Source organism: Amblyomma maculatum, chromosome 1, assembly GCF_055883805.1.
Source record: "Amblyomma maculatum isolate TAMU_Amacu chromosome 1, ASM5588380v1, whole genome shotgun sequence".
NCBI lineage: Eukaryota > Metazoa > Arthropoda > Arachnida > Ixodida > Ixodidae > Amblyomma > Amblyomma maculatum.
The window spans coordinates 4191505-4216748 of NC_139344.1; the positions used below are offsets into that span (position 1 = coordinate 4191505).

Consider the following 25244-nt stretch of genomic DNA (forward strand, 5'->3'; position numbering starts at 1 on the left):
TATGTTCTGTTGCGGCGCCCAGATGAAAGGAAATCGCTGCTTGAATGTTGCCTACATCCCCTCAAGGGCACCGGCCGCGAGAACTAAAAGCATTTTATGTTTAAAAAGCGGGCAATATGCAAGTACTGTAATAATAACAATGATAATAATGATTGTTTTACAGGGAAATAAAGGCGCTATATCTGTCGCTTTTCGTTTGTGAACACCTGAACCGCGTCGTAGTGGCTTCTCAATACCTTCAGCGCGGAGCTTGGCTGACTCGAAGTGCACGCGAGTGAAGCATGGTGTAAATGATTCCTTGAAGAATGAGTTCGTTGAGCGGTTCTCTTAACGGATGGGTCCATGGCGAGGCACACATAAGTTTCTCGCTGCTCAGCCAACAGAACTGTTTTAGTGATAAATCGCAACAGGCAAGAGTCCTCACACTGCGTTGTACGGCGCTGGTGAGATGCGCAAGTGAAAATCCTTGGAAGAGATATGATAGTGGCATTAGTCCCGGCTTGACGCATGCACTAGCAACTGTTGCAACTAATTGGCGCTTGTCACATGCATTTGATACAATAGTCACGGACTAAATTTATTTATCCGCAGTCTGATAGTCATTCGTGCAATATAGGTAATGAGTCCACGCTCTTCTAAACGTGTGTTTATTTTTTGCAAATTTTCAATTTTCGTGGGAAAAACTAAATATCCCTTTTTTTTTTCAACTGAACTGAAAATTTACTCATATTTTGCCTGTCTCTCAAAGTAATAGATTTGACAGTGCTAGAATGACAATGCTTAACAATGCTTGAAGAGAGCTTCTAAGGATCAAGTTCGCTCAAGAAGAAAGGGTGTGGATTACCAAAAAAAAAAACTGTTTCTGCGGAGGCGTTCCGTGTGACAAGAGCTGTGGTGTAGACGTGAGATTTGAAAACGAAGTGTTCGTCATTTTCAGAACGGTCAGGTGTTCCCCGGAATCAGATTACTGGCTCGCGGCGCTATGTAGCCAGCCTGCATTACGATCCCATGAAAGACAACATTCTCTAATGCACAGGAGGCGCAAATCGCGAGAAACTGTTTTTACCAGCGAGAGAATTAACTCTACGGTAATTATTGCTGTAGGTGCGCATTGACAACGACAATGTGACCTAGGTGCTGGCCGACGCCGATATGCTGCTTATGGATGAGGCGCGCGACCTCTGTCTGGACTGTCTTCTAAACAACATAGAAGTCGACAACTGCCTCGGCATGGCCACACTAGCGGAGGGCCATCACTGGCGGGAGAATGTTTTTGCAGGTCGACGATGCGCAATCACGTGACACATGGGTGACGTAGCCTACACGTCACGTACGCGTATCTCGCGGAGTCCCTTTTTTTTTTTTTTTTCCTTGTAAGAGGAAGCGCTCGCGGCCGTTTTGTTGAGGGTTTGTCCACACCATGGCTCCTCCTCCAACACAGTCTTCTCCCCTCCCCCATGGCTTCAAGCAGTAAACAGAATTTTCCTTCCCCGGGGGAATGAGTGAGCGCAGATTTTGTGCGTTCGCAGTTTTTGCTTTCGTTCTCTTTCTTCCGGTGGTCTGGCGGGGTTAGGGCTGGTATTCGAAGCGACGCCGGGACTTCAGAGTCGCGAGTCTGCTTCTTCGCAGCGCGCTGCAGGGATTGTGATTGCTTCCTCACTACAATGAAAACCTTATGCGGGGCCTCAAATATATTGAGTACCTGCGCATCAGTTATTTGCACACACACGCGCGCCCACACACATGCAGCTTTTTAGTGGCAAAAAGCAAACAACTTTACAGCATCTTACGGCGCGTAAACGTTGATTTTGGAATTAAGCTGTTGGAATTAAGACGCTCTGCGAACGTCAAGGAAACGAAGCCGAAGCACTGGGTTTAAGACATGACTACTCCACGGCTATCTGCGAACCACAAGGGAACCACAACCGGGTCTAGACGACGCGACGGTGTCGAAGGATTTTGAAGGGCAAGGTGAGCCAGATAGCCATCGGCGGCGGTGCAGGGAAAGGGCAGGCAGGAGACTGATAGGCTGTGTCAGACAACGTTGTATATTTGTGCCGATATGTACCGTTGCGAATAGTTTGCCAGTTGTGCGAAGTAGAAAATGAAGCGAGCTCCACCCGCTCAGCGCGCAGCACTTGCCAAGAGGGAGCAGGTGAGGTAAATTCTGCCCGCCAAAGTACTTGGCACCTGCAAGGCAAGCAAAGCTTCTGCTTTAAAACAGACGGGTATCGCAGACACAAAAAAAAGCTCACGCAAAACTTAAGGGCGTCCGAACTACCCGTGTGGGCATGCGCGCTGGTATTGTAAAAACTGACAGTTTTCTTGAAATGACCAATTATGTGCTCATTTTATTTACATCGATTCAGTGCAAGCGATGGCGAGTGTGTTAGGCGGCACGCCCGATGAGCCATGTCAGTTGTCCACCCAAGAAAAAGGAAGATAGATGGTTTGATTCATCAGTTCACCTCCAGTATCTAGCCATTCGGTGGGCTGACTGTCGTTGACCAGTGCGTTGCTACTGCTGTGCACAGGTACGGTCAGTGGTGCGTGAGTGGCCGTGGACACGTCGTCTTCGGTGGGCACCGATAGTGCACGTCGTCCTCTGTCGTTAGGCATGTCCGCCCATAGCAGCTGATGGCTGGTGGCGCCTAGTACATCGCCGCGACGCGGCGAAGGAGTAGGAATGCCACGCCCGCAGCCGCTAGTTGTGCCGAATGCTTCGCCGCAACGTAGTGACGGTGCAATCATGTCACACCGGTTCGTATTCGCGACGTTTTTCAATACTATTTTTTCTCATTTCATTGCAGACTTTGGTAACCTCTTTATATACATATATTTATTTTTTCTAGGCTGAAGTGTGTTTCGCATATTCACTTTAAAGTTATATTTTTTGCTAATTGGCTAATCCTTAATGCACAATTTTTATATTTCTCTTCTCTCTTCTTTTGCAGTTTTTGGCTACCCACGGACATTTTCTTCTCTGCTTCCTTCTTTCCTGGACTTCTTTATCTTTTTGTGCTTTTCTTTCGCTTTTTCTTTCTTTATCCTTTTTCCATTTCATATATCTATTGTAACTAGGCAGTTGTGATCTTTGTTTCCTTTTGTATCTTTAATGTACATTTTTTACATTTTTATGTCTACGTTTTTTTTTTTTCATCTAAATTATTTTTTTTTTATTTTGGGCGTTTAGCTCCTTTTCTTTTATATTAAATTGGATTAAGCCTGGCAAAGCTTTGCTGGTCCGGGCTCCCTCTCGTAGCAATACATGTAAACACAACTTACCGGAACATTTTTCTCATTTCGGAGAGCACCAGAAGTGGTGGCCGGTCATTAAACGTTGACCGGCGCTTTGAAGAAGTGTGTTATAAAGTATGGTGCGTCATTACGGAGGCAGTCTACTTTTAAAACTCTCCGAATAACCTGTGTTATGAATCCAGACACCGCCAAAAGGCAAGCTGGGTGTAGCGAATCGCGCAGTTTTGCTTACAGTCTGATATGCTGCCGCATAGGGTAAATAGGCTTGATCATTGTCACTCCAGTGATACGTGCTAGACAGAATTACATCTAAAAAGCAGTTGTCAAACGCCATACGACAATATGAACCGAACGAGATTCGCGCATTGCAGCAGACGACAGTGTAGCTGGCGATATCCACCGCGGCCGCCTCCAGCTCCGGAGTACAGTGAACTAGATCCGGAGCGTCTGCTAGTGACAGCGCCGGTGGTGCATTGCCGTCTGCAATTGTGCGCGGTCAGTTTATCGGGCTGTGAACGGTCCCGCAAGTCGTCAGACTTGCAGTACTTGCAAGGGAATGTAGTATGCCATGCAGCATGATGTGGGAGCGTGATACAAGACGTTCACCAAAAAATGAGAAGGGTTCAACGCTGCTGAACCGAGTAAAATATGTTGCGGTAAGTTCTGTTTCCTCTCCACTCGCACCCGCATACGTTTCGCGGTGTTTTAAAAATACTTCGCCTCGTTAATAAGATTTCATACTTTCGTGATCTGTTCTACGATTTTCATGGTTGCTCTGTACCGAATAACGACATCACAGATGACCCGTGAAATTAGAAAACTGCTTTGGAATGTTTCGCTTTCATGTATAGACCAACACCATGTTTACAAACAAAGGGGGCGCTCGCGGCGTCGCAGCCGACTGGGGGTGAAAAATAGCGTTAGCGCCCATAGGAATACATGGAACCGAAATATTTTAAGCAGTTTTCTCATTTCACAGGGCACCTGTGATGTAGTTATTCAGTACAAAGCAACTATGAACATCCTAGAACACATCACGAAAGTATGAAATCTCATTAACGAGGCGAAGTATTTTTAAAATACCGCGAAACGTATGGGTGTTGGGAGGGCGACCCGTAGAAATACATGTAAACACAACTTACCGGAGCATTTTTCTCATTTCACAGAGCATCAGAATTGGTGGCCGGTCATCAAACGTTGACCAGCGCTTTGAAGAAGTGTGTGATAAAGTAGGGTGCGTCATTACGGAGGCAGTCTACTTTTAAAACTCCCCGAATAACCTGTGTTATGAATCCAGACAGCGCCAAAAGGCAAGCTGGGTGTAGCGAATCGCGCAGTTTTGCTTACAGTCTGATATGCTGCCGCTTATAGGGTAAATAAGCTTAATAATACTGTCGCTCCAGTGATACGCGCCAGACAGAATTACATTTAAAAAGCAGTTGTCAAACGCCATACGACAATATGAACCGAACGAGATTCGCGCATTGCAGCAGACGACAGCGTATCTGGCGATACCCACCGCGGCCGCCTCCAGCTCCGGAGCGTCTGCTAGCGACAACGGAGGGTGCATGGTCGTCTGCAACTGTGCGCAGTCAGTTTATCGTGCTGTGAGCGGTCCCGCAAGTCGTCAGACTTGCATTACTTGCAAGAGAATGTAGTGTGTCATGCAACATGACGTCGGGGCGTCGTACAAGACGTCCCCCCCCCCCCCCCCCTACAAAATGAGAAGGGTTCAACGCTAATGAACCGAGCAAAATGCTGCGGTACGTTGTGTTTGCATGTATTTCTATGGGTCGCCCTCTCACTCGCATCCCGGTACGTTTCGCGGTGTTTTAAAAATACTTTGCCTTGGTAATGAGATTTCACACTTCCTCGGTCTATTCCAGGGCGTTTATGGTTGGATCTGTGCCGAATAACGACATCACAGATGACCCGTGAAATTAGAAAACTGCTTTTTGGAATATTTCGCTTCAATGTATTCCTATGGGCACTAAGCCTATTTTTCACCCCCAGTCGGACCACGCTGGCGATAGAAGCGCCACCGCATCGTGCTTACGTCACAGATCGGTGTTTGTCTATAAATACCGATGCGCACGGAACCGTCTTAACAGCGTTACGACGGAGGGCGAGTAATGTAAGTTGAACTTCCATTTTTTTACCGCTTCGATCTTCTGGTTTTACCTTGTAGCAATGCAAATCCATCGCTAAAGTTACTCCACGATTGCAATGTCTTAATTGCAGAAGCGAATCTTATTATAAAAGTAAAATTGAATAGAGCACGTACCGTACTATTTCGCATTTTTGCGCCATGATGGAGATGGTTTTGCTCTTCCGATTTCATCTTAAGCAATCCAATTGCATCGCCAGAGTAAGTTTACGATTGCCGTTTCTTTATTGCAGAAATGAACTTTAATAAGACGCTCAATTTCACATCTGCGGTATTTCGAACGGAAGGGGATCAGGCACTTAATTGTAAACTAGTATTTGCCGTATCCACCCAGCCTCAACATGGCTGCCAAGGCTTAGTCGGCCTCCCGGTTAAGGCCGGAACACATGCGGCGTTTTTTTCCACGATTTTCGCGCGTCGAAAACTGCCGCGCCGACGCGACGCCCAGCTCGAGATACATGGAACGACGAAGTGGCGCGAGCGCCGCTGCGGATTCCTCGATGCGAAAGCAAATGCAGCAGCGAGCGGAAATAACCGCAGAGCGAGGTACGTGAGAGAAGCGACGCTGTCTCTTGTGGTAAAATCCCGAAAGTGCTCATTCGAATGCTACTGTGCTAAATGTAGAAAGCGTACATAGGTGCGCAAGATTTGGCTCGCTCGAATGAACGGAGATACTTCGGAATGCCTGCTCGGATACCAGCGGCACGGTTTTCTTTTTTATTTTTACAAATTTCACTCCAGGGAGCAAACAAACACACAACGATCCGAGAGTAGGTGGTATACTCACAAAAAAGCGACATTCCGTGCTTGATTAAGCGTTTATTTTTACGCTAATCACATTTCTGCGGCCAAACTGCCCCATACTATAGTGCCTAGAATATACTGGCTAGTGTGACGAGCGCCCGCGCTTCCCTATGGCCGAGAATGGCGTTTTTTGCAATGAAAGCCAATCGTTAGCGGCAGAGGGCGCTGCTTGTCGGGAGGGTGCCACCTGAGCAGATGACGCAGTTTTCTCTCTTCAGAATACGGCAATCTGTTGGTGTTGTGCGTGCGTGTTAAACCTGCTTCTGCGCGTCTTTTGCTTTCACGAAGGTGCAGTAGTTTATTTACGGTGTAGGTGTTTGCTCATGCGAGTCGTTCCGCACTTCTACCTGCTCGGCGACGATTGCATCGGTTTTTTTTTTTTTCTCGTTTTGTGCGCGCGTTCTGTGCTCGCCTGTAACCCTTCTTTACACGTACACGTATACGAAAGGAACTTCGTGGTGATCATAAATACTTAGCGTTTACTAAAAACAACTTTTAATTTTGTCACGGAATATGTACTCGACATCTTAATTATACACTGAACAAAATGTTGATGCGTTGCACTCAGCTGATTCAGTTTTAAAATATTGATACGTGGCAAGGTAAGGCAAAGAGATTATTCCAAGATGACACAGCACACAGAAACACAGCAGCGTCAACCAGGCACCAACCGACACTGCTCGAACATAGTCTTCTCCAAAACTCACTAGATTCTTCTTCTTCCTTCTTTTGCGCATATCAGTGCATGCACCGCCTAATGTAACAGTATTATGGACCAAGCGCCTCGGGAAAATGACCGAGGAAGCTTTGAGATATTCATTTAGTACATATATGCTGGCGCGGTACATGTATTGTGAACTGTAGGTACAAGATTGTTTTTTCACACTTGTCTTGGAAATGCGCATGTGGAAGAACTTTTCTAGGATATTGCATCTATTTCTTTGAACATTTTTCTCAATGTCGTGTGCCAACGCGCTGTTTAGCTTGCTGCCTGCTTTTTTAGATTTGTGCTTGCTTCCCTAAAAAAAACAATGGTATGTTGATATTACACCTAGTTAAGGAGCGCTCGGTTCCATATTAATGCCAAGGTTCATGCGGAAGCATTGCGTGATTGTCTACATAGGGAAATAGCAAGTAATTTGGCCAGACGGTTAAACGTCAGTACGAAGACGTGAGAATTGTCCGAAACAAACCATAGGGAAAAGATTCAACGTCATTTGCAACCGGGCGGAACATGACGGCACGTGCTAATTTGAGTGAATATTATTATGCAGGCAACACCACCTGAAGAATAGTGCCAGCGGCCTCAGGTGGACCAGCCAAGGGCAATCCCCTTCGAGACACCCAGCGTGGCTACCGCGGAGCGCATTGGCTTCCTGGCTTCTACGAGATGTACCTTGCCTCCTACGGAGGCTTCATGAAGCAACGCAATGCACGGGGAATTTTTACCATATTTTTACACGTCCGCTGAACCCCCAAGATAAGTGACGACACAGCCGTTTAAGTATTCACATTTTTAAGTGCCGTAAGAACCAGCCCGAAAAGGTCCCATGCTTTATTCGGCGTCACACTTCGTATATTCCTGGGATTTGAAGAATCACGAAAAAATATGCCCTCATCAGCCTGAACCCATGATGTCAACAGGTCCCGTGCCCAAAGACCCACCTTCCCCACCTCCTGCGTTGCCTGTATAGCCGAACGTGCCACAGTTAGCGTTAAGAGACGGATCAAATCAGGCCCAGCGTCTCTCACAGTAGCTCCGTGCAGCCGGGTTGTCAGCAGGAGCGAAGCATCGAAGTGGACTCGCCCGGCGTCCTTGAGGGCACACACGCTATGGCTAGAGCCAACGACCCGCCGCCACCCGTGACCAGAAGCTGCGCACATCCAACAACTAATCAGCTGACACGAAACATCCCTCTGGATCAAACCGGGCCCGGCTACTCCGTCTGGCCCCGAACGGTGGTTAAAGCCAACGACGCGCCGCCTATAAATTTATTTCGTGTATATAATAAAATTCACCGCACTAAAAACTCGCAAAATGGAGTTTTATTAAAAACCTTTAAACGACAGCACACTGACGAGCTTTCCTAACTTGTTTTCTATGACTCATAACAGTGTACCAGCGCATCTTGTGCACCCAGTATGCTAATGCTGTCAATACCTCAACACAATTCTTATTACCAACAGAGCCAATTGTTTCAATTCTCTCGTAAGCATTTCTTGAGTGTTTATTCTTAGACTAATTTATTCCTTGTTTCTGGTTTATTCCTTTAAACAGTGGTGAAAAGAAACAAACGGGCTCACATCAAGTTGCCAACAGCAACAAGCACAAACTTTTTGTTTCGTTTGGTTTATGTGGTTTAACGTCCCCAAAGTGGGTCATATAATGAGAGATGCCATAGTGATGCCGGCTCACTTCTGCTTTGCAGCAAGATTTCCAAACTACCCTACTGAAAAAACTGTATGTGAGCTGTACAAGAAAGTGTGAGAGTGAATGAGAATGTATAAGAATATGTGAGTTCTTGGGAGATTAAACGTGGATTTATGAGAGCACGTAGAGCCACTGTGCAGGAACGCATGAGATTGTACAAGTTCTTGTGAGTTTGAATGAGCCCATGAGCGAGCTCACAGAAGCACGCACAGCCACTGTGCAAGATTGAATGAGAATGAGCTGGTCACGTATTTGTGCGAGCTTGCAGAAGCACATGGAGCCAGTGCGTGAACAGATGCTCTAAGAGAGCATGCAAACTATGTGGCCGTGTACATGCTTGCATGCTAAAAAATTAGTCGTTGAGACTGTGTAGGTCCTTCCAATATGAAAGAGGTCAAAGTTAGAGCTTTCATATAATGATTACTTCATGATTATTTGCTACAGGTACACTTTTTCATATTTCACAATTTTGGTCTTGGCTTACAGCACATTTTCAACATTAGTAGAAAAGTGCTTGCTTCCTTTCATTATGCAGAAATCTTTATATGACAACATGCACGCTGAGCAACTACTCGACATATCGAGCTCACTGTAAAACAATGTCAAAAGCGAGATACTTCAACTAGATCTAATAGCATCATTTGCTTCTCTTTCAACCATTCGTTTCTGAAAGTTGGACGAAGCCATAGATGCACGACAAAGGCTGTGTGCACAACATTGATGTGTTGCCTGCCAAGTAGATGACGGTCAAACTGGCGATCAAAATCTCCCTTACATTGTGTTTTGCATATGAATGGAGGCAACTCACTATAACTGCACACTATTACCACCTTTAGGCATCACAAGTTTGTATGAAGAACTGGCTTCGAGTTTCATCTGTAGAAGGAAAAGCAAATGTGATAGCAGAAATGTGAAAGCCAACTCCAGTACTAAACTTCACGAGCTCATATTCACTTGTAAAGACCACAGAAAGACAATTCTTAAACGACTGAACAGCACTAACAGATGGGATGGGAGAGAAGATGACAACAATTCTGCTTCTTTATCTCCCTTACTATCTTAGAGCACTGTTCACTCAATCGACTCATTATAACCAACCAGCCTGACTCTTTTTCAGCACAAGGATAGGCTGAGCAAAACAGCTCCTACAGCCTTTTGAGTTTTGACTTGCACATCTACACCTATATACACCATTTTTAAGTTTCCTGAGACTATAGCAAAAATTTGCTAAACTGCACTACTCTGAATTGAAGCTTTCTGCTGCGTAATGACACTTGCAAATGTTGTCCGTCTCAATGTCAAATAAAAAGAAAAAAAAAGAAAGGATTGAATCGGTGATCTTAGACTAATGAAGAGATACACAAATCCTAGTACTTTATGAGAGGTGATACCAACAGTATGTGTTGCATCTTGAAGCTATGCACACTATACACATATATGCTGAATCATCATATTGCAAGGAAATGTATTTTAGATGGCATATTTTTCAGTGTAACTGTAGGCTGCGTCACGCGAGATGCATTGAGGAAAGCTGCACGTGCAACTCCATGAATATATGTTGTGCAGTTTCCACCAGCAGTGCATAATCAGTATGCTGCATGGAAAGAGCAGCTTGATTGCTTTAGCTTCTTTACTGTATGCTGTAGGCCACAGAGATAAGTTGAAATATTTGTATGGTCAGTTTCTTAATTGAAGTAAAGAGCGTGCAAACACCCCACACTGCCTTCACTTGAAGCTTGACCGGTAAGCTATTTTTGCATATCGCATATCTTTCCTGATTGAGAGTTCAGGCTTTCACCCCACTGTCCTTGCTTTTGCTATAAGCTACAGGCATTAAAAAATTTCGTCACCATTTAAGGGTTAAACACTGAAGTAGTGAGGCACATATCACACAAGAAATGATCGCTCTCAGGTGACCAGTTGGAGCTGACAGCCATAGATGTGGCGCCTATAAAGGAACAGCGGGCGAGCCGAATTGGGCTCGCCCACTGTTTTTTATGAGCGAGCACAATTCAGCATCTTCTGTTTCCAAACAAATCACTTGATCTGTAAAACGCCGTATATTCTTTCAATATTAACAAACAAACAATTGCCACTGTAACTGTTTATGAACAGGAGTTTTCGCAAGGAACATGGCAATGAATTTGGGCCAAAGCTCCGATTCGCCGAACCACAGACCGCCGTCAACCTAACGTCCATGACAAGCAAAGCACGCAGTTAGTTTGTCCAGCATCGCGAGAAAAGAAGCGAAACTCACGGTGGTCTTTCGCTAGCACTGCTAATTTTTGAATGTACAAACTACAGGCGCGTATACACGACAAACATGCAGTGTTAGCGCGTAGACGCCCGACATCGTGCTTGCCACTGTTCGGCGAGCAGCAAAGTCGTTAGGTCAGCGACTTCCGAAACCGAAACAAGTCGAAACCAGACGAGGCAGCCGAAGCGGATCGAAGTGCTAGCCGTAGCCATTATGAGTAGGTGGCGTTAGAGTGTCGTCGCGCCTAAAGCCCCTACTTTAGTCGCGCCTTTTTCTCTTGTGTGCTGTTGGGGACCTTGCTGCTTGCGGCTTCATTATTTCGAGATATACGAGGCACAGAGCTCAACAAAATAGCTCGTGCGATGTGCAGAAGCGTGGTAAGGTTGTGTGAATACCTGTGCAAAAAGTGTGCTCGCGTGCCCGACAGGTAGTGCGTTTCCTTTGTGCGCTCTCACTGCAAACACTGCGCTGACGACGGGACTATTGGAGGGCGGCCACCACCCGGCATACATATGACATCTCGGAGGTAAGTTAATTTCCATCTTCCCTGTACATTCTCCTAAAAACTTCGCGCAGAACTGATGATGCATGCCAACACAGCGCTAGTTCGTAAACATCAAGACGCGCATGTCATTATAACATACGGTAGTTTGCTTTTGACGAGGGAAGGGTGAATGCGTTTGCTGTGTCTAGGAAAAGAGACAGTTAGTGCCAGGGGCTGCACGCTCAGAGTAGAATATGCCGTACAAATCATCACTCGTAAGACCATTGCGGGGTGCACGATGCTGGCGCCTACTGCAATTCAGCCTTCGGCAAGAATTTAGAATGGGCCAGTTCCAAGTGCCTCGACCCGGGCCTTATGTTGCGCTGCAGTTGAAGATCCGGCGCTTGTGCAGTTGCAACTACACGGATTGAATAAGCGGTAAAACCTACCTGCGTTACTACAGGGCTAGAATTATTCATATGTTCCATAAATATTGCGGATTACGAGGTATGGAGCCGGCGAACATGCGACGGCAGTATGATTCAGCAGCAACCGTACTTAAACTCCATTGTCGAGCCTTGGGTAGTAGAAGGGAAAAAAAAAAAAAAAAAAACGTTTTTAGCTATTTTTATTGGGCTTGATATTTTCTTTTTCATACTTTGGTCGTGACTGAAGTAATCCCCAAAAACTACTAAGCGCATATAAAAGACACCAAACTCAGACTTTCAGTCCAGACATGTCAGTAAGGTGTAAAGGTAATTATGCATTCAACAGTACCAATAGTATTGATTTTCTTGTTTAATTATTTACAAATGAAGCGAAAAAAATCTGACTTAGTGCTGAGATGCCCCATTGGCATCTTCTCTAATATGAAATGTGAATCAGAATGTGCAGTTTTTCCGTACTCAGTATACCACTGATTCATCACAGATGTGAGAATATGAAATTCATGCAAGTTTCAAAATGAAGAGTGCATGCAGAATTCCAAGCAAAACAAGCCTTTGATTAAAGTATCATTCAGTTGTGGTGTTTTCGTTTAAATTTATGCATGTTTTGTAGAAGCAACGGTAGAGTTGATATGGAGTTAGTGTTGTGTCTGGATCTAGATTATGAATGGCTACCACATTTATGAATTGCTTGGTTGCCACATGCACTTCCAGACATTGTTTGAACAGTCACATCACATTCTGCATTTGGCTTCTTTTTACTTTTTTTGCATGGAACTGTTTCCACTTTAGAGTGTGTAGCCTTTCACAATTCATAATTGATCGGGTGAGCATGTTTTGGCATGATGAAAGGTTTGGAAGTTCGAGAGCATTGGCCCTTCATGATGCACAAGGGGCAGACTGCTTACTGCACTGGTACCACTATCTTCCTAGATTCCTAGGTATCACTCATATTTCTATACAGAATACATGTTTTCAGAAATCCATATTTCTTGTCCGACTTTGCACATTCTTCAGTTGACATAATGGGAGCTAGGGACGAACTTTTGCCTTTCTTGGTGCACTGCTCCTATTTTGTTTAAAGAGCCGCCACATTTTGTGTAACCCGAGTTGGGGTGCAAACACTGCATGTTCATAGGGTGGTCAGGGAGCAAACTTGGTGGCACTGTGAAGGCCATGAACAATATGCTGATGATAGGCTGGCTTTAGACTGACTGGCTTGCATTTCTCGGTGTGTTTTGTATCTGCGAGGGTTCCATAAGCTGCCACATATATTGCTTTGATTTGATGTTGAGGTGACTGGCATGATTAAAAAGTCAATGTGATGATCGAAGTCTTCAGAACATGCTGGGATTGTACTCCTGGCTTAAGTTGCAGACATTGTTTGCTGGTTATACCTTTGAGAGGAAATCTAGTAGATGAAGCTATGGGCAGAGTGCTTGCTTGGTATTCCAACCTAACCACCCAAACGTCACTGTTTACTGGAAACAGATTGTTCAAGCTTCCAGCCTTCCACTTGTTTACTCGTACATTGCAGTGAAGTGCATTTATGCCTTGGCACATGGCAGGCTCAGGGGCTCGTTCATCGCCACTGTACTAGGTTAGACCTCCAGTTGACTCGAAATGCCTTTTGCCATTGCCATGAAATAGTTGTTTAAAAGAAGGTTCGATGACAGAAATACTGTTTGCTCTCTTAGTAGGTAAAGAACAGTTAGCATAACATTTCTTTCGAGTTACATTACCTGGCATCTCTAGATGCGCGTTGTGCCTGTTATGGGCACTGAATTCTTGGTGTGAGATCAGAGGTTCCTGCAGAATCGCAGACTTTTATAATGCTACTTAAATTATGAGCAGATCGAGGTGATAGATGACAAGACTTTACTAATGGTCAATTCCAATCATAGGGTTTAGTGACTTACAGAACATTATTTTCTGCTCTTTTTGGAGTAACTGTATTCCAAATGCAGATCCGGAACACAAGTCCCATCTTCCCAATGCAGATGGGGAGCGATTGCTGAGCCAAGATCGGTCCCTGGAGCAGTGGATTGTTCTTCCGAAATCAACAGAACCGGCTAGAAGTTTGCTTGAGTATTTGTTCAGCTGCACCTTCTATTTCCAGTAGCATGCTCTGCTGTGCTGACTGTGCCCTCTGTGCTCCATAATAGATGATCATTACTTGCCACTGCTATGAATGCAAATTGCTGTCATGAACTAGTGCTTACTCTTGAGGACAGCAAGTCTAAGAGTAGCAGTATTGTGCAATAATCTTTTTTAAAGACCTCAGCTCGGAGTGTGACTAGAAGATTTTGTGCGGAAATCATCTTTATGTGCTATTCATGATCTTAAAGCCATTCCTGAACTCTGAAACAGTGAAAATGGTGAACTGCGACTTCCTTTTATTTGAGAATAGTGCCAAAGAAATTTTACCCTGCTTGCCCGCACTCGGCTATACGAAAGAATGGCATAAACTGTTGATGTTATTGCCATCCCAAGAAGCAGCGGGAGAAATGCAGACCTATTACAGGTTTAAAAACAGCTGGCACGTGTAGACGAAGCATAGGCTAGCACACAGAATAACAGGCAATTCTTCTGTCAGTTCATGGGCACCACCTACTTGCGCTGGCATGAGTTCCAAACGCAATCGGGACACAATCTGTACTGGATGCAGGTGCTCTTTTGCGGAGCAGGCAGACCACTTCACTTGTGGGATTGTAATTCACTGTATGTGCAGAGGAAAAGCAGGTGAACGTGTCTCTGCTGGCATATGTCGCATTGCCTGCTGTCATCCTTTTTACTTTCAATATGTGCTAATGACAGGAATGCTCATAGCACAAGTAGAGTGAAGACACTGATCTGCGCCATTATGGAAATGCCGAGATGTTAGCATGGGCAAACATCTCTTTGCATCACCGCGAAGCTTGCTAAGGCTCAGTTCAATGTACGAGCAAGCTAACACAATGCGGGCATATGTCAGACAGCTCTTTAGCTATGGTCCTACACAACTGCTGCCATACCTTTAATGAGAACTCTTGACTAAAAAGGCAACATTTTACAAAGAGCAAAGTAAATGATAAGAATGACTTTTTTTTTTTCATTTAACAAAGCTGGTGGTCACAGTGAAGAACTCATGCCACGATTGTTAATATGCCTCTACTGCCCCATTTGTAAAGCAAGCATATTGAAATTCTCGAATGAGCATGGTTACAGTCGTGAGCAGCTCTGTTAGATGTATGTCCATAAGGGTGGCATATTGTTTCGTTGTTCAAAAGAATTCTAAACAATAGGTCGTTTGGAACTTAAAGGAGAAAGAACAGAGGAGCTGGCTGTATTTTTGTTTTGTTTTTTCCTAAAAAATAAAAAGAAGCTGGCTGTAGATGCAGAAATACTGTGAATGGTGAGAGTTGGACAGGTGCCAAGCAGTCGTGAACTGCACCTGGACTTTGCAAGGAGCCTCATGCTACTCATGAGCCACAGCTTGGCCATACCTAGCTTATATAAGCTTGGCTTGTACAAAACATGCCTGCAAATGTAACCCTGCCTCAAGGCTGCCTACACCCTACTGTGGCAGCTTCAGCGTTTAGACATTTGTCTAGTGAGCTGGGTGACGCGGGCTCGGTCTTAGCTGGGATGATTACATTTCGATGGTGGAAAAATGCTAGGTGCCCATGTGCTTTATAGTGTCAGTGCACATTAAAGAAGCGTAGATGGTCGAAATTATCCAGAGCTGTCTACAATGGCTGACCCTCGAAGTCAAAGTTTCTTTGGTATGTTGAACCCCATGATCAAATCAAGGCTGCCTACTGTTAGCATTAGTAGAGTACCTTCGCAATGCCACAAAGTCTGCCCCTCACCACACTCCTAAATTTCGTTGTTTGCAACTCTACTCAGGTTACTTAGTTTGATGACCCCTTTCCCTGAAACAGTAGCAGTCGACGAAAAGAAGTGTAAAAGCATATCTCACGCCCATGCACCGAGAAAGGTGCTGATTTGGTCTTATTATTTTTTTTTTTTTCATGAGAATTTGGTCAGTGTCATAATATGACCCTTGGAAAGTCATATCTCTGCTGAAATGTTCATGTGACAATCTGGGTAACTTTTATAGATGGCTTGGATATGATATCATAAGTGCTATGATGGTGAACTGTGCTTAGTGTCTGCAATACCTTCATGATGAAGATGGTGAATGCAAATTAGACAGATTTTTGTTGTACTTTTGGTTCACCAGTGGGTGCCTAGTGAGTTGTCAGTGCAAGCTATCCATAGGTTCACTTTCTTCATGCAATTTACATAGCTGTGGAGTTCTCATAATAGCAGAAGTATCATATTTATGGGTCACTAACTACTGTTTTTTTTTTAAATATAAAATTTTGATGCATGATTTCACCCCATTTAGTTTTGTATAAGTATCCATTGTTCGTTTTTTTTTTTTCTTTTTTGTGCGTGTTCTGTCAATACCAATGCTGTCAAGGGTCAGTTTTTTTGTACTTTCTTTTATACCGTGCCTCTCCTGCTTGGACCATGTTTGGTCCGCAGTATGCGATAAATAAAAAATAAGTAAATGCGCCGTCAGCAACCCTGGAGTGCAGCGTGCTATTCACCTGGACACCATAGATATTTTAATCATGCCATACCCCTTTGTTACTTTCAGTTTTCAGTTCTACAAGTCTTGATCACGGTAGCACATCACTATACTCGGGGATAACTGTGGCTATGCAGCTGAAGTTAGGCAGAAAGGAAGAGGCAACATACCTCTTTCCCCTTGCCATGTAGAGTGGGTTACTTCAGCCCAGTACACTCCTAGCCCAAATAGTGAGCAAACCACTCTTCACGGCAAGGGGACAGAAACTTTTCTCCTTTTCTTTCGTACCTAGACTCGGCTGCACAGCCCCAAAACATTGTCCCCATGTACAGCAATATTCAATGCCACATTTCTTCTCAGTGTCAGAGCACCCTCTGCTTGCTCTGTACCACCCTTGCAGCAGCCCAGTGTTTTGTTTACCACAGAAAATCATGTCTGTGCAAGCTGTGTTGGCATGGAGAGCTGCATATCTGAGCCAACTTTCAGACTTTATGATGAGGCTGTCATTGATTGGCTTTAAGTTCCATGAAACGTGGTCATGTGTGTTGATTAGTGTCACATGAAGTAAAATTTCGCTGACTAAAATACAATCATAAGGATGTAATTTGGGTGAGTTGGTAAGGTGTCATCTTGAAAGTAGCAGCACGAAAAAACAAGGACGTGAAAAGAAGCAAGCAGATGCTAACTCGCAACTAATGTTTATTGATGCAAATAAGAAATATATAATGCCAAGCAACACTGCAAACCGCTCAATCACCAATAAGCAGACAGCAAAACATGAATCACTAAAACTTCCGAACGGTTCCATTTGAGTAGATATAGGTAGAGGTCAACTTGGCTGTGCATTGTAAGAATGCACTGGTTGCTTTCAGTTTCTTTCTGCTGTGCACATTCTGGCTGTCATCCATTGCAAATCAGCTGGGAAATCATTGAAGCTAGACATATTTTACAACTAGGTAATTAAGCTTCGATTGAGGAAAACGCAGAAAACTAGAAGGCCTTTCAGGTATGATCTGGATCAGATTCCATTAGAATATGCTGTGGAAGTGAGCAATCGATTTCAAGAATTAGATCTAGAAGACAAAGAGCCCGAAGAGATGTGGACTGATGTTCGTGATATAATACAAGAAGTTGCTACTAAGGTAGTTCCAAAGCAAAAGAAATGCAAAAAAGCAAACTGGTTATCTGAAGAGGCTTTGCAAATAGCTGAGGAAAGGAGGATGGCAAAAGGTAAGGGGGAAAGAGAAAGATACAAGGTTCTCAATGCGGATTTTCAGAAAATAGCAAGGAGAGATAAGAATGCCTTCTTGAACATACAGTGTCAAGCAGTTGAGGACAACAGCCAATTAAGGAACACAAGAGCTCTGTATAAGACAATCAAAGATATCAAAGGAAGCTTCTGTGCTAAGCTGGGCGTGATAAAGGACAAACGAGGCAAGGACCTCACGGAAGCCTCAGAGATAAAGAAGAGGTGGCAGGAATACACAGAAGAACTGTACAAGAAGGACCCGGATGTGCAAACCCAACATAGGACGGTTGTGATTACTGATCTCGAGCCGGGCATCCTGAAGAGTGAAGTTGAATGGGCCTTAGCCAGCCTTGCTAAGAACAAAGCTAGCGGAATTGATGGTATTCCAGCTGAGTTGCTTCAAAACCTCAACCACAACGCTGTTAACACACTGCATACATTATGTCAAAAGATTTGGACAACCCTGCAGTGGCCACAGGATTGGAGGAGGTCAGTTTACATACCCATTCCAAAGAAAGGCAGTGCCAAAGATTGTTCCAACTACCGCACGATCGCGCTTATTTCGCATGCTAGCAAGGTGATGTTAAAAATCCTGCAAGGTAGGCTGCAGCAGTATGTGGATCGGGAGCTTCCGGACGTGCAAGCTGGGTTTCGCAAAAGCAGAGGAACTAGAGACCAAATTGCCAACCTTCGCTGGATCATGGAAAAAGCAAGAGAGTTCCAGAAACCCATTTACCTCTGCTTTATTGATTATGCGAAAGCGTTTGACTGCGTAGATCACAGCAGATTGTGGCAAGCTCTCCAAGAGATGGGAGTTCCAATTCACCTCATCTGTCTCCTCAGGAACCTTTATGAAGGGCAAGAGGCCACAGTCAGAACTGGGCATGGTCTTACTGATTGGTTTCCGATTGAGAAAGGGGTGAGGCAAGGCTGCATACTGTCGCCCTGCCTATTTAACCTATATGCAGAGTGCATCATGAGGAAGGCCGGTCTGGACGAGTCTTCAGCTGGAGTGAAGATCGCTGGAAAACGCATCAACAACCTTAGATATGCGGATGATACCACTTTAATGGCAGAAAGTGAAGTGGATCTCAAGAGACTTCTGATGCGCGTACAAGAAGAGAGTGAGAAGTTTGGGCTTAAACTGAACATTAAAAAGACGAAGATCATGGCGTCTTGCCCTATCAAGTCCTGGAGCATCAATGGACAAGAAGTGGAAGCTGTGACAGATTTTCTGTTCTTGGGCGCCAAGATTACCTCGGAAGGAGACTGCAGCCATGAAATTAGGAGACGCCTGCTTCTGGGAAAGAGAGCAATGGTTAGCCTTGACCGCCTAGTAAAGAGCAGAGACATTAGTCTGCCAACCAAGATCCGTATAACCCGTGCTATGGTCTTTCCAGTTGTAATGTATGGATGCGAGAGTTGGACTGTGAAAAAGGCTGACCGCCGAAGAATCGACGCGTTTGAATTGTGGTGCTGGCGAAGACTCTTAAGAGTTCCTTGGACTGCCAGACGATCAAATCAGTCGATATTGTCGACCATAAACCCTGACTGCTCATTGGAGGGTCAAATTCTAAAGTTAAAGCTCAGCTACTTTGGTCATCTGATGAGAAGAGAGGAGTCGCTGGAGAAAGATTTGATGTTGGGAAAGGTTGAGGGTCGCCGGAGAAGGGGTAGGCAGCGAACGCGATGGTTAGATGGCATTCTCGAGGCATTGCAGATGAAGCTATGTGATGTTAAGAAGATAGTGAGAGACCGGAAAGCGTGGCGTGACATGGTCCATAGGGTCACGAAGAGTCGGACACGACTGAACGCCCGAACTGAACCGAACTGAATGGATGTGTTAGTGAGCCATCCATCATGTTACCATGCAGTGAGTTGGGTTATCTAGATAGGGAACTGTTCTTAAATTTTAGTGATTCATGTCTTGCGTTTTGCTTATCAGTGATTGAGTGGTTTGCGTTGTTGCTCGTCTTCTTTATATATTTCATGTGTGCTTCAATAAACATTAGTTGTAAGCTAGTGCCAGTATTGTCTCCTTTCATACCCTTGTTTTTTCTTGCTGCTTCTTTCAAGATAAAATACAATCTTTGCTACTTCGGCCATAAAATGAATTTTAATGAAGTTCCACATCTCTTAGAAAAGTAGTATTGTAGTTGCAGGCATGTATTAGGCCCTGCAGTACCAATTAAGGTGCTCGCTCGATGTAAAGCATAAAGAGAGGGAGGGCTTGTCTGATCTCGAACCTAGTGGGAACTGGTGGATTATGGATAGGCTGTTAAAATGCACTTGCAGTTAAAGTCAAGTAAATGCTTTTTTATTTGTAACTAGGGGCACTGTGATGGCTGACTTGCTCTTTTGCCAGGCTGGCGACGAGATGTAGTGAAAGGAGTTATTTTATTTCACTGTTGGTATGTCTCGGGTGATGTCAACATTGTTTCTTCTCTGGCATTGTAGGCAATCGCCCTTCAACTAATTGAATCCCAAAGTGAAATTTTGAATTAAAAAAATAATAATTTAAGATTATTTAGCAGGCAGAGGCAAATTTCATGCAGTGACCTGCACCAGCATGTCGTGCATCATTTCAAGAAAAAAAAACAGTATTGTGGTGTTCCTACTCTGTGCCTTTATTTCTTGCTCACAAAGCCTCTGCATGTACGTGTTGCACCATATTACGTTTTCACTAATTTGTTGGGTCATGGTACTTTTTACCTTGCAGCAAGTTCCATGTGACTTCGTAAGCAATGGCTCCTTCAAGCTCTATACCCTTTGCCGGAATTGTGCTGTGCTGTGGTGGGCAAGAAGCAGGACATTGATGTAAGTACTGAAGACATCTTTCAGTATGTGTAGTTTTTTATTTGCCTAACCCACTACTGCATTTGTGACCCCTCATGTTTATTTTGACATTTAGGTTTCTTCAGTGTTTTCTTTGCTTGCTGCCGTTGCTTATTGGCTATGACATTTGGCTGTTGAGTTTGAGAATGTGGAGTGGAATGGTGCCTGTGGCCTGTTGATAGAGGCAAAATGCAAATTTGCCTGCCCACATTTGGTGCCACTGCATAGCTTGAAGAACTTTTGTGGAAGAGGGCTCTGGAAATTAACCCAGAGCCCTCCTTCATGATGTCTCTCATAGCTCATGTTCAGCTTTAGAGTAATAAAAGGACATTGAGGACAAGCTGATGCTGTCTTTTATTATAAATTACTGCATTCTATCCACTAATGTGCTACTTACTGAAAATGCGAGCTTACTTTAAGATAGGAAAAGCCAGAAGTTTTGAAACAGATGTCATTACCAGCTGATTTCATAAGTTCTACATGATGCATCCATACTTTATTGGGCACAGGCCCCAGAGGCTGGGCTGGTAAGGCATTCCCTTCAATATGATGATCATGGAGTGTGGTTTACACAGGCCTTTGATATCATTGAGTACCCTTGGTTTTCAGGAACTATTTCAGGGAGCTTTGGAACTCCTGAAATTATTTGCTTCTTAAAATTCTAAAAAAAATTGCGTGGTTTTTCTCTAAAAGTGAGCCTACATGAAAACTAAAAGTGCACTTCAGAGGGAACAATCGAAGAGAGCATGAGCCTATATAATATAAACCCAAAGTGACAGCCTGGCATGCGTCCAGACCATGGTTACAGGTGGCTCTCTTTTTCGCAGTAGAGCATGAGCCTATATAATATAAACCCAAAGTGACAGCCTGGCATGCGTCCAGACCGCGTATATCCGATCCCAACAAACGGATGCGGCGCGAGGGGGAAAACGAAGATGGAGAGGGAGAAGAGGCCTTCGGCTGGCTGTTACGAGCTGCGGCCGGCACCCCCATTCCACGCTAGCGACTCAAGGCATGGGCCTCGGCGTTCGTGTTGTTGTGGCAGCGTGCGATGCGCGTTGTCGCGTGGATGTGTGTGCGCGCTCTTGTGCTATACTTGTGCCGCGAGTCTTCTCCAAAGACCGCATGAGGCTAGTCGTCTTGTCTTGCCCCGGATGAACTAAATGCTATTTGTGCATTGATTCAATCGCTGGCGCTCGGTCGCTCCACGAAGCCCTTCGTGGCTCAGACGCAGGTTTGTTACATACCGCTTACATGCAAATCGGCCCCGAAATGCGATCTATTTTATGAGGGAACGCAAGCCTTGTATTTCCGCAAGATCCCTTGTGCTGACTGCTAGAGTTTGTTCTAGTAACGTTGCTGCTAGCCGTTGGATGTGCGTGCGTGATGTGCCGCGAGACTACCCCAAAGACTGCATGAGGCTAGTGCTCTAGTGGCTAGTCTTGCCACGAATCAATTAAATGCGGTTTATTTGTGCACGTTTTCGATCGCTGGTGCACGGCCGCGTCATGAAACCCGTCGTGGCTCTCAGTGCAGGTTTGTGTTGCATATCGTTAACATGCAAATCGGCTCCGAAATGCTGTCGCACGCTTTGTATTTCGGTGAGAACCCCACCTAAACCGTCCGGTGAAGCAAAGGCCTGCTTAAAAAGAAAAAAAAAAAAAAAAAAGCGATCGTCCGTAGCTGCGCTTCAACCCCAAAAGCTGATACATTACTTTTACGAGTGCCTCTACTGCGTGCAAACACCTTCCGCCGTGCATGTAGTGAAAATGATTTGTGTATTTTGCAAGTGGCTTTAAACAGCTCGTGCAGCTGTTGCTTAGGTATTGCAGCAATGTGGCACTGTTCAAAGCTATCTTGTTTGCTTCTTAGTTTCGCAGGGTAGTAGATAAGAGTGAAAGGGTGCTCACAGTGTCATAAATGGCAATATAGCATCAACAAAACCTGCAGATGTCGCCCTTCAACAATTTTCCTTCTAAAGATTTACTTTCAGATTAAAACAAGCATTCATTGAATATCCATGCTCAGGTGGAAATTGCCACCACCAGCTGCTGCCTCTGAATACACTTTCTTTCCTTCAACATCAGGGTTAAAAGCCAGGGCAATCAAGTTTCGTTTCTTTTTAACTTATTTGGTCAGTAAAGAAAGTGTTGTTCCTCCTTCGGTGTGGGATATGGTGTTTAACTTCCATAAGTGATATAGAAAAACTGCCTATAAGAGACGTCATAGTGGACAGCTCTGCATTAATGCCATTGATTTGAGGTTCTTCGTGTGCACTGACATTGCAAGTGTGTCTTGCATTTCACCTTCATTGATATGTAACGACCACTATGGCTGGAACTGAACCCAGGTCCTCGGCCTAGCATGTCTTAATATGAGTACTATTTTCTTTTGCAAATGCAATCCTTAGAAATGCAGTTTGTTGATTGCAGACAGCAGCAGAAACAAAGCCTAGCACAAGCACAGACTAGAAATCACTTTTTTCACTGGTACACACTATGTTACTTTATCTGTGTCAATGTGATGTGGGCATTAACAAAATCAGCCTTGCATGTTACACACATTTGCAAAAATGTTTTTTTTTTCTTGCGAACAAAGTGGTAAATGCTTAATAATAATTTATTGGTACAATATATTAATCCATTTATTGCTGCTACCAGCCCGAAGTGCAATGTCTGGTGAAGGTATGTGTCTAATACTGATCAGTTAAGCGAGGCAAAATGCATGAAACAAAGTCTATTACTGTTTTCACATAGAGGAGAAGTAATTCATTTGTAGTCAGTGTGCACGAAGCAAGAAAAGTATTAACTTTGGCATGTTTTAACCTTGACAGTGTATTCCCTTGCAGCATACTTGCGCTCTTGCTGCCCATGCAGTCATGAGGGAGCTGCACTAGTTGCTACTGTTATCATATGGGCAAACTGTCCCGATGAACTAAAATGCTGGCAGGGGTATGTCGCTGTAGGTCGCTGTATGTGAGCAATTCTTCCATTTCAAGTTCCTCGGCATTAGGTCTCACCGCTCGGCCGACAAAACCTCGAGCGTGTTGATGAGCAGCCTCATTGCCTCGGTACCCTGAGTGGGCAGGCGTCCATACGAGTTCTATCTCTCTGTCGAGTCTGATATCCGCGAGGTTGTTTCTGGCAGTATTTGATATTCTGCTACGCGAGAAGTTACGTATGGCAGTTTTTGAATCAGTGACAATTATGTCCGCATCTGCTGTAGCGATGGCTAAAGCGATTGCGGCTTCTTCCTCCTGGTCCGAGTAGCGGACTTTGACCGAAGCAGCTGATACGCATTTACTTACTGTACTGCTTAATTACAAAGATAGCAACGGCACCGTCAGCCATATAGTAATACAAGGCGTTGGTATACACCACCCCATCATGATTTCGGTATTTTCTGTTTAGGGCCCTAGCTCTAGCTTTCCTCCTGCCTTCATGGAAGGAGGGATGCATGTTTTTGGGCACAGGTTTGGAGATAATTTTGTCGCCAGCTCCTCTTGGTAGTGGTCCTAGTGGTTGGCTAGTGGTTCGGCATTAATTCTCATGCGGTTGAGAATTTGTCTGCCTGCTTTAGAGTTTGTTAGTCTTTGTAGCTGCAATCAGCTCCTCTACATTGTTGTGTATCCCAAGTGAGAGAAGTTTTTCGGTTGCAGTGTTTCTGGGTAGACCTAGCCCAGCCTTGTAGGTGCTTCTAATGAGTGTCTAATTTCTCCTTGTCAGATTGAATGAGGCGGAGATAAGGGACAGAGTATGTGAATCGACTTAGTACAAAGGCATGGATAAGACTACAAATGTCAGCCTCTTTCTTTCCGTTACTCTGTGTATCAGTCTAGTGATTTATCGCACAGTCATTTCCAGCCTGTTGATAGTAACATTGCTCTTCCTATTGCTCTGGATGTAGAGCCCGAGCACTCCAATAGTATCGACTGTGGGTATGGGTAGTCCGTGCAGGCAGACTTTTATCTCTACTTTGTCTTGCGTTTTCCTTCTCACTGCTAGTAGTTCAGACTTATGTTGTGAGCATTTCAGCCCAATCTGGTTAGTGTATGACTGGACTACATTCACTGCTTCTTGAAGCGTTTCCTCCATGTGAGCGTCCGAACCTTTTGCTACCCACAAGGTGACATCGTCAGTGCATAGGGAGTGTTGAAGATCTTGGATTTCTTCAAGTTTGGGAGGCAGATCTATCATTGCTAGGTTGAACAAGAAGGGAGAGAGGACTGATCCTTGCGGGGTTCCTCTGTCTCCTATTGCTATTTTGTCCGATGCAAGTCCTGCGATACTTAGCTCTGCCCGCAGTCCTTCCCGAGAGAAAGGAAGGAATGTAATTAAAGGTTTTGTTCCCTGCGTTTATGTTGGCGAGGGTTTGGAGAATGGCTTCATGAGACATTGTCGAAGGCTTTTTCCAGATCCAAGGCAAAAATCGCTTTGGTTCCGGTTTTGTTAGGGGGATCTATCACTTCTGCATGCAACTGAAGCATTACGTCCTGAGTAGAGAGTTGAGTTTTGAAGCCAATCATTGAGCTGGGCAGAAGGTCATTCTCTTCTGCGTAGTTCTAAAGCCTATTTAGAATAACATGTTCCATAAGTTTACCTAAGCACGACGTAAGAGAGATGGGCCTTAAGTTCTCTATGCTTAGTTTCTTTTTGTGTTTAGGAATAAAGACAACCTTCACGTGTTTCCACATCTGCGAAAGTTCACCTTTGTTCCAATATTCATTCATTAAGT

The 25244-nt window shown here is 44.5% G+C and overlaps 1 long non-coding RNA gene across 1 annotated transcript; it reads left to right on the forward strand.

Annotated features, from left to right (window-relative positions):
* The first annotated feature begins 11017 nt into the window (after nt 1-11017).
* Nucleotides 11018-16227, forward strand: LOC146201513 (uncharacterized). Its single transcript, XR_014703542.1, has 2 exons — nt 11018-11443; nt 13848-16227. It is a non-coding gene; the product is annotated as an uncharacterized LOC146201513 (long non-coding RNA).
* Nucleotides 16228-25244: the final 9017 nt, after the last annotated feature.